Here is a 10,482-nt window from a genome sequence, read left to right as displayed (position 1 = left end):
TCAGTTCCTCTGGCTCTGGTGTCTCAGCACAAGGGAACAAGAGGGATCCCATAAAGTTCTCATGGAGAAGAGCCCAGTGTGTGTCAGAGAGCAGTTGCACCAGCACTGATCCCATCTGCTCCTCCGGGCTGCAGGCCACGGCTGTGTGCCGGGCACCTGCAAGTCATCCATGGAGAGCACTGCAGGGATACAGCAGAAATGCTCCTCTTTCCCCAAGCCAGCCTCTCCGAAGCGCTCACCTGAATGTTCCTCAGGCTGCTCAGGAGTGCTGGTGTCCTCTATTTCTTCTGTTTCTTCATGTGAGTCTGGCACGCTGTCACTTTCTCCTATAGGAAGGGTCTCCGGCACAGTCTCAGGATCCATCACTTTAGAAGAAACACGGGACACTTTAAAAAAGAAGTCACTGTCCCTTACCGGGAGCACAGTAACATGGCCTGGACACTTTGACAAGTGGCAGTGAGGAGCCTTCTGTCCCCAAAGACAAGAGGAAACCACAGCCAAATTTTCTGCACTGCAACAAGAAATGCAGACCCAAGCCACCCAAGACTGAATCAACAAAATGACCCGTATATGGAACCCCTTCAGGTTCACACTCCTGCTTGGGGTCCAGGTCCAACCCACCCCTGGCGCTGAGGTCTGGCAGGGGCAGCCAAGATTTCATGGGGTATCATTTCTGCCTCAGTGCTGTGCTGAGTGTGAGGCAAACACAAATTCAGCACAGGCCTGTTCCCAGCATCTGGATGCCAGTGTCTGCACACAGCAGCTCTGGCCAGTAATGGTACAAGTGGAGCAGCAGCAGCAGCAGTTGTCCCTGGCAGTCATCAGGAGGCACAACTGGGAGCAGGAGCTGTGCTGCACCATCTCTGTGGCTCAGCCCAGGAGGTGTGAAATGCAGTGTCCCTGCAGCAAGGCTCTGACTGAGAGCCCTTCTGGCTGCGTCAGATGCAGCACATCCCTACAGGAACCAAAAGTTCAGCTTCCCAGGTCAACAGAGTGGGCTATACGAACCAGATGGGGCTTCATCCACGGCTGTCAGGTAATCCTGTGGAGCTTCAGGGAATCCTTCAGGCAATTCTTCAAGGAACTTGGCGTAATCCTTCCCTATGTTAGATTTATAAAAGGATGTTAACCTATGAAGGTGCATTTCCCATGCATAACACAGGGGAAAGGAGTGCTCATTCTTGTGAAGGCATTAGAGACTGACTACTCACGCTTGAGATACCAGCTCGGAATCAGCACGGAATCTGGCTCTAACTCAGGAGCTGAAAGAGCACTCTCTCTCTCCACAACTACAATCAAACACCCACAAGGAGTTCCCATCATGTGGCACTGCTCCCATGGTCACACCTCAAGACCTGGATGTGGAAGGTACTGACAGGGCACGCACTGGCAGGTTTGTATTCACACAGCTGCAGGGGGGTCTGGCTGCCCTTGGGACACTGAGCTGGCAGCTCTCACAGGAATAAAAAGCCATGGCATGCCCACACGACCTGGAGGCAGGTCAGCCCTGGGGCCTGGCCAGGAGGTTGGATAACCAGTGCCGAGTGATGGATAACCAACAACTCAGTGCCGAGGTTCTGGCCCTGAACTGCCACTCCCCATCTCCCTGCTCCTTAGGACCCCCTCTCCACGCCGCACCCTGAAGCAGCTGCAGCTCCTCACACCTCCCCTGGCGTGTCTGCCCCACTGCCCGCACCATGGTGGCTTCCTGGCTCAGCCAGCCCTAGCCCTGGCCCCACTGCTGCCACCTGGGGCTGGCTGCTGGTCCCTGTGTGCCTACCTGCTCCCTGGCCATGTATTGGAGCACTGTGGGCATTCTGGGCTTGCAAGGCCAAGAGAAAGAGGAGCAGGAGGTAGTGGGTGAGGACCATGACCCCCCCTGCTCGCAACATTCTGCTGCTGCTGCTGCTGCTGCTGCTGCTGCTGCTGCTGCTGCAACTGCTGCTGCAACTGCTGCTGCAACTGCTGCACTGTTGCCCAGAGTGAGCACTGAAGAGCACAGTGGGGCTTTGGAACCTCACAGCAAACGGGGCTCTTTGACCTCATAAAAAGTGGAGTCTGTGACCTCACATCATCACTGGGCCCTGGCCCTCTGCCAGTGCTCCCCAACGTACTCCTGTTACCTGTGAATTCTTGGACCTTCCCCCTCTTGAATTTCCTCACTCTGCACAGGCCTGGAAGGAGCATGATAGAGAAGGGTGGATGTATTTTGGGAGGCAGCACTGTGAATAGGAATGCAGAGGCACTCTGGTCGTGCTCCTCAGAAATCCCTTTCAAAAGCCCTGTACGAAGGCTGCATAAGAAAAGCCAAGTGCACGTGCCTTTCTTTGGTACTATTTCTGTCTTGACAGCATTCTGGCAAGAAACCTGCTTTTTCCAGTAGTTTTGCTACAGTTTCATGACCTTTGAAGACAACACTTCTTCCCTCCTCTACTATCTCTCTAGCATGGCTTCTCCCAAATGAGCCTGGTTTATTCCCCGTCCACTTCCAACCCCGATTAAAGCTCTCTCAAGAAGCTCCACTAACTCCTGAGCAAAGATCCTTTTCCCCTTTGAGGCAGGCGTAGTCCGTGTGCCCACCACCAGGCCTGGTGTCCTGTAGAGCGACCCACGGTCAAACCCCGCCAGTTCTGCTGGGAACGCCGGCCTCGGAGCCAAGGTATTCATTCACCTGTAGGATTTTCCTGTGTCTGCCCCGGTGGTTCACTGCAAGGGGCAGAAGAAAATACTCCGTGTGCCCCAGATCCCTCCAGCAGTCCTCCAGAGGCCCTGAGCTCCCTCTTGCTTGTCCTCAGACACCACGAGGTACTGCCATGGGACACACACAAAGGCATAGCTAGGAGTTAACATGGGCGGCTCTTCAGCTGAGCAGCTCTTCTGGGAAGGAAATATTCATGACTTACGCGTGCACGGCCCCCAAGGCTCAGAATCTCTTGGAAGGCCTTACAGAACATCTTTGGTAATAATTGCCCAGGAAGCACGTGTTATAAACGAGGCTTGGACTTTTTGAGTGGAGTAAAAGTCTGCTCGTTTATTAAAAAGAAAACCTGGAACGGAGACCAGGTAAGCCCAAGTCCCACTCGTCAACCCAGAAAAAAACAAACATTGCGAAGTGGAGGGCATTTCCTCTGACTCAAGTTCCTCAGGAAGACCCCCGGGAGCTGAGCCCCAGGGCAGTTTTTATAGTCTCTCTTGATGTTTTGATTGGTGCAGCTCAGATCCTCCCTCTGATGGCTCGTTGCTCAGGTCCTCATTGGTGTTCAGTTCCGTCAGTCTCTGGGGCGTTGACTGATTGGTTTGCCCCCTAACCAATAACTCCCCAAAATGTTTACATCATAATTATTAAGTCATCTTAAGAACATTCTTGAACATTCTCCTCTTTTCTGTAGACCCATTACTTTCCCCCATTGGTGTCACCATCTAGTGGGCACATAGCAGCATTACACCCGTACAGTCACAATAACAATTAACTCATTAACTGTATATCCCCAATCTTTTAACAAGCAACCTTTAACTTCTTCTCAACCAAAAAAAAACTACTTTTAACCATTTATTACATAACAATAGTAAAACTTGGAGGGTTTAACTTTTATGATTCAGCTTAATTGGTTAATTATGCAATTTTAATTAATAACACAAACTAATTAACTATTATTCATTAATGCAAAAACCAACTTTTCCAACTTTGTTTATAACAGTGATTAATACTAAATTACTTGTGAAGTTTTCCTCAGGGTAGGAAAGCTGGGTTTGGCTTTTGTTCCTTGCCCTCTAATCCAAGGAATCTATTCTCTCTGGAAATACTTACTTTATGTTCTGGCCTCAGATGGCTGTTCAGTCTATGATAACTCTGCTCTCTTTGTTCTCTCTCTTTCAGCACTGAAATATAAAAATTACCCTGTTGTCATATTCTACAGTGGGAAACTGCGGAAGGTTCTTTTACAACAGATTTCTCTAGGACAAAATTAAGCACAAATGAGGTAAATATATCTGAGAACTGTTCACTGGTGATGAAATGTGCCTTGCCCTACTAAAGAAAAATTAAAAAGGCAGAAAAGGGGGAAGGAAAAGGAAAAAGAATATAGGGAGGAGAAAGAGAGAGAGGAGAGAGACGGGGAGAAAAAATGGGCATTACCACCAGAACTTCGGAATGCGCCATCGACATCCAAGCAGTAGGGGGTGTGTGCACGCTGCCTTGCTGGGCAGCCTCTGCCGCTGTCGGAGCAACGCAGCTTCAAAGGCACCCCTCCTGCATCGATGGGCAGCCAGACACGAGGCGAGTGGGTGCTTGGGCAGGAGGTGCAGAATCCTGGACAGGGTGGCAGCAGTATTGTGGCGGCAGGCTGGATCAGCAAAGCAGGGCTGGAAGCATGTGGCTCAAGCAGGAACAAGGTAGGCAGGGACAAAGCAGGTAGGGGTGTCGGGCAGGAATGCAAGGAGGTAGGACAAGCAAAGGCTGGAGCAGGCAAGGGAGAAGCAGCGGTAGGGGCAGGACACAGGTTAGGCACACGGCTTGGAGGTGGTCTCAGGCAGTCAATCAGCAAAGCGAAGTTAGCAAGCCAAGCACTTGAGCCTTGCAGCTTGTGATGCAGTTACTTTTATCCCCCCGGCTCCTTCCCAGGTCTGCTCGCTGGCAGGAGACCATTGGCCAGTCAAGTGTTCGACTGCAGTCCATTGGTGGGGACTTTTTTCCTGTCAGTTGGAGAACCTTTCTAGAGGGCACATGGTTCTTGGTGCTCTTTTCATGGATGCTGACTGCCTATTCCATGTGAGACGTGAAATGGCTGCCAGCACGTGTGAAGCCCCTCCCCCCACCCCTCTGGTAATCTTCAAACAATGTTGAGGCATAAATCAAAATTAAATTAGTTCCTCACACCTACCTAGAGTTCACTTTTCATTATCAGCAAGAGAACAAACTAGCTAGCTAATAACTTTAGAAAACTTCAGGTTTATTTAAAAAAAATCATATAAAATGGGTTATCTCTGTGAAGTAGTTTTGGGTCTTTTTTCTGATGCTTTTTAAATTACAAGTCAAGGAAAAATATTAATACCACACTACAGTTGTATAAGTATGTTTCTTGAGAGCCTGTTAAAGATTAATTTGATTAATGCTTGTGAAGAGCGGACAGAACTCCACTACTAAAGAAGTAGTAAAGTAGGTATGTTTATTTCCAGCTGGGACGCACGGGGGATCGCTCCTCCAAAGCCATGCGTGCCGACAGCTGCATTCAGCTCGGTATTTACCGGGTTACAAGTTCCATATTCATTAAGTTTCGCAGCATGCCTATACATATTCATCACCTAGCCCCGCCCAGCCTCGCTTCGTATTATAATGAACCCAAAAGTCATCTACATCCGCGTTGCGCTTGCGCAGGGTGGTTTGGTGTTTTCTTGGTAGGGGTCTTGGGGGGTCTTTTGGAAGAAGGCTGACGGTCTTCCTTGTCCTGAACTTTTAACCTTTCTTCCCCGCGCATGCTCTTTTGTATCCCTGGCCTTTGAGACTGGTTTCAGCTAGTTTGCAGGATGTCTGTCTGAGACCCCCCCTGGTTTTATCAGAGTTCTCTTACCTTTTCTTCCTGCCCTGGTATGCTGACCAAGCTGGATGCATTGTTCCTGACAAACTAATTCTCCTGCTTCCCATCTCCCTGATTCACTTGTAAAGCAGTTGTGCTTGTTACCTTTCAGGGTTTTTATAAAAACCATTTGCCACAGAGGAAGTAAATTATTTGATGTCTTCACACATTTGTTGTCTTCCACACCCAGAAGCAGAAAAAGCTTTTGCTCACAGATCAGCATTGGACCTAACTTCTGATCCAGTGAAAATCTTGCAAATGTAAAACAGCTTCATTCACAATGTCTATTCAACAATTTAATAATTCATGTCATGACAGATTTAATTTTCTAAGTGTTATGAAGTATGTATGTGATTGTAGGCATTTCTGGGAGACAGACACTAAATTGCTAATGTTAGCACTCAGTATACACAGCCCGCCTCTAGAAATAACTCAAAATTATAACTCAAAAAAAAAAAAAGGTAGAGGAGACCTGGAGGAAAATATTTTAACATAATGAAAATACTTTCAGTGAAGTTCACTGAACGAATATGTTTCGTTTTTCAAGACAGTATAAACAATAAAAAGATTAGCAAAAAAACCCCCAAGGACCAGCAGAAGTCCTTTTGAAAAAGGAAGGGGAAGTATTACTAAAGTTTATAGGAAAAATGCAAGAAAGTAATATTTTTAATTATATATGGATGTATTATAAGAACACATCAATAAAAGACCTAATGCAGGAAAATCTTGAACTTAGTTGTTGCTGGACAAGAAAAAAACTCTGGTTTTATAAAGCTTTAAATAAAAAATTATATAAAAGTTTAATCTCCACTTTCAGTTTGCATATTTAAAGAGAGAACAATCTGGCTTTAGTTGTTTTCATAGAATGAAGTTAGTAGAAATTAAAGCAGAAGAAAAGAGTTTGAATAACAATAAAAATTTAATTCACTAATCACATTTATTTATTCAATTAACCAGGATTTCATCACTTCAATATTTCAGAACCTCCTCCATGTACATTTCATGTTTGGAAGCAATTCTACAAAGCTGTAATGAATTTTGTACTCAGATGCTCATTTTGCCCCTTTTGTGAAAAGTGTACTACTGATCACGTTTAAGTCGGTACATTTATTCTTACTTTAGAAATCTAGTTCACAATATTCAATAACATCGTGTGGATGTACCATGCTTTGTATAATGCAACACCTAGTGAAAACCAGATTCTGTGTATTCAATGTAATAAGTATTTTACCTAAATATTCTCATTCAAATGTTTTGAACTTCGGCTGAACATTCAGGAGGCCCTGGTGAGGGCATTGTCTCCTCTGCCCATGATGATTTTTCTCTGTTAACTCCCTTTTTTCACACTTTGTAGAGTTAACATTTCTGAACAACAGAGCTCACTGTCACAGGAAATCCATGTAATGGCTAATTTAAGGCTGACACAAGAAACTGATACCCATATATGGTTATATTAAAAAGTATAATCATGCTTCAAAGTATTGAGTTATACAGGAGTAATAATTTACTTGGGGTAATCGTAACTGGAGACAACTGTCAGATAAATGAAGATCCACATTTCTGAGTTTAAACCAGTCTGAGAGATTAGAATGAGATTCATGCATGTTATAATGCTTTCTTTGTTTGAGATTCTTGCATTTTTTTGGCATGTTCACTGTTTCCTGCTGTTACAAGCAGGGAAATAAACTAGATGTTCGGATCAGTTCCTGAATGACAAGTTCAAAACGAAAAAAGTCTTTTTTCCTTTAAGATAGTGGGAAATAATCTAGAAGTTTAGAGGAGATTTATTGAGGCAGACAATTTTGTTGAAATGAGCCCTTCTAAGTTCTATGTATTTAAGGTAAGAGTAGTATCAATAAGAGCTAATTCAGAGTTAAATCAGGAATTTCTCCAGTGTTCCGTGGGCATGTTTTGTGCACTGATTTAACTGCAGTATAGATAAAATGTAAGTAAATATTTTTGAAGGTAGTTTCCCTCAAAGCAGTTCTAATAGAACAGTTGAAGCAGAAGATTCTCCAATAAAGGAGATACTTGAAGGTGAGAACAAACTGGGATGGCATATGCTTTGAGTTAGTATCATTGAAGGAAAGGTTAATACTGTGATTATTGCTGTTAACTTTTTCTTACCCCTTCTTTTTATTACTTTTATTTGTCTCCTTCAGATTGAGGTCTGGAATTGCCCTATCTTTTTGTTCCTGTCAAAGATGAAAGGTTGGGGGTTTTTTTAATGAAATATTTCCAAACAGCGTAAAAAAATAGTTTAAACAGTTAATTGTTTGTTTGTTTGTTTGTTTTACCTTTCTTTTTATTGGTGCTGCTCTGAGTCAGATCAGGTAATTCTCTAGAAAAAAAACCAAAAAATGAAGTATTATGCTGTATCTGCCTTTGTGGCTTTTGTTGAGGCAGACATAACAGCACGCACTAATTGTAAGCCATAGTCGAGAGAGGTAGAAAGATTTTTTATTTTCTCTACTGCTATTCTTATATCTCTTCACAATTGCTGTGGCCTATTGAGATTGGCCACTTAGCAAACAATGACAAGGCTGTCTAACAAACAGTGACCATTCAAGCAGTAAAACAATCAGCTATACAAGCAAAGGTATAGTTGCTACATGTTATCCACAAGTTCTTCCTTGTACACTCTTAATGTCCCGTAACAAGAACATCATCTCCTTGTGTCCAGAGTATCTTCTCTCATTGATTATCTTCTTGGCCTTTTCTGTGGGTTTCACTGAAGCTGCAAAATTTCATTGTAATATTCTCACAGGTAAATTCTGACTGTCTTTAGGTCTAATTCTGTGAGGCCCCCAGACCAGCTGTCAGCCTCATCATGCCTTCAAACTTCCTCTTCTAAGTGCACATTAAAATGCACTGATTTGAAGATCAATCAGCATGTTTTTGGTCTTCTCTGACTCATTCTCTTTCTCTTCAGAGTGCTTTGAAAAACAAATTATATATTGATGAAGAAGCGGTGCAGCCTTGGACTGCGATTAGATGCACTTAGTGGAACAGAAGGAGTACCCTGCTGTCATGGTAAAAGACTAGGTACTTAGTTTTTGTTTTAAATCTGTTTGAGTCAAAGGATTTCAGTTGCAGATCAGATGCTATAATTCAGATGAGATGTTATCTATTTTTTCATTTCAAAGGCATTACAGTTTGCTCTTTGTGAATTATGAATACAACAAGTTTTGGATTGCTCTTCAGTAACTGGTGTGGCTTTGCTACCTCACATAGTTTCGTTGAAGCATTCTAGGTTGGCTAATGCATTTGCAGTAGTAGGTTTCCTGAGTCTCCACCTCGGAACACTACAGTGTTCCACACAGGCAAAAAAATGGCAGAGCAGTCAGTAGTAGATGAGAGCAACAACCTGTTCACCCAGACTGATGAGCAGAATACCAGACTGCTCATTGAGACTAAGAGTCTTGGGTGACCTATTTTGGAAAATAAAATTAAATGCTTTTTTAATTGCCATCTTCTCCTAATCTCTCTCCTACTATGGCCTTAGGGCTTCACCTCTTTGAAAGACCTCTGTTCTGTAAGGTGCTGAGCAATGCAGTGCTCTTGCCTAATCTGACAGAAAGCTTGAGTCTCAGTACCATGTCTTCGATAGGACTCTCTGGAGGCTAAAACTTTGTGTTTGCAGGTAGTAAGTTAGCTTGCAGGGCTCTGAGTACTGTGGAAAAGAGCCCAAGCCTTCATTCATGCCTGGTATTGTGATACTGTCCAGCACACTGCCTAATTAGGCTGTTTTCGTCTTTGTTTTCAGGTATGTACAGTGAGCTGCAATGATTCTCAGGTTTTCTTCAGCCACAGAAAGCATTTGCCTAACCCGGCTGCAACAAGAAGAAGCCCCCTGTAGAGAGATGCCATTCAGCTTGTACTTTGGCTCAGGGGAATCTTTTCATTCCTGTTACACGAGTGCAGTTTTACAGACCTTCACAGAAAATAGTCTGTTCTGATGTGGCCTATTTACATCATAAAATGGGAAGTCACGGTGGTTTTATATACATTTGTCTGTACTTCATCTTATGGAAGAGCCTGCCAGAGGTTTCATTTTGTTACATTTTCTTTTCTAGATGAGGTGCCAGAAACTGGGCCCAGAAGCTGAGGCTCTCAGTTTGCTGGCAGAAGGAACTCTTGTTAGACATAAGGACAGTAAAATACATTAGTTTGCTAAGTGGAAGGGGAAAAGAGAGCAAAAATGAGGGGCTGGATGAAATGGAATGGGAAAAGGAATCAGTGAACTAATTTGTTACTGAGGAGATTTGGTGCCCGCCGCACCCACAGTGTGCCAGCTACCAGTCACGGGGGAATCAGATTGTCATCTGCAATATGGTAAATTGCTTTTGAAGGGGCTCCCCAAAAGCACTTTAAAACCTGGCAGACTATGAAGGACTTAGCGCTCATGAAGTTCAAGGCCACCTCAAATCTTTTGCCTGGTCAGACTTGCCTTCTCCTACCCAGATTTTCAGGTCAGGTATAACTGTTTTGAGGGTGGGGTCTGCTCAATGGGAAAACACAAAGCACAAACCAAATGTAAACTATAAAAAACCAGTTGGTCTTGTTCCATCCAAAACATGTACAAGGAGGTAGCTCTTCTTTACTCAGGGAAAATGAAGCGTCATTTAGCAGGGTCCTACCAAGTGCCCTATAGTGCCCTACCAAAATACTTGAGGAAAGGGTGTCCTCATATATTTTTTAACTACTTAAACTCTTCAGTATCACAAGTGCATAAAACCTGAAATGATGTAAAATCCAGCCCTACTCTGTGTATGTCATTAGCTCTCCAGAAAGTCTTGACATAAGTTGGCCTATACTCTTTTATTTTCCCAGTCCAGACCTTCACTTGGATTACCCTACAGAAAAAACTTTAAAAAATTTGGGGAGTGCCTTTTTAAAGCCAGGGAAG

General features: G+C 44.1%; 2 long non-coding RNA genes across 2 annotated transcripts; one reads left to right on the top strand and one right to left on the bottom strand.

The window, feature by feature from the left end:
* Positions 1-3,011: 3,011 nt before the first annotated feature.
* Positions 3,012-3,894, bottom strand: LOC125320559. The gene is made up of 2 exons (XR_007201181.1): positions 3,809-3,894; positions 3,012-3,304 (listed from the first exon to the last, which is right to left on the bottom strand). It is a non-coding gene; the product is annotated as an uncharacterized LOC125320559 (long non-coding RNA).
* Positions 3,895-3,914: 20 nt separating this feature from the next.
* Positions 3,915-10,229, top strand: LOC125320560. Its single transcript, XR_007201182.1, has 3 exons — positions 3,915-3,980; positions 8,506-8,618; positions 9,340-10,229. It is a non-coding gene; the product is annotated as an uncharacterized LOC125320560 (long non-coding RNA).
* The last annotated feature ends 253 nt before the right edge of the window (positions 10,230-10,482 follow it).

This window comes from Corvus hawaiiensis, chromosome Z (genome assembly GCF_020740725.1).
Source record: "Corvus hawaiiensis isolate bCorHaw1 chromosome Z, bCorHaw1.pri.cur, whole genome shotgun sequence".
NCBI classification, from domain to species: Eukaryota; Metazoa; Chordata; class Aves; order Passeriformes; family Corvidae; genus Corvus; species Corvus hawaiiensis.
The sequence above is the reverse complement of the archived record's forward strand: the minus strand, read 5'-3'. Positions and strand labels throughout refer to the sequence as shown.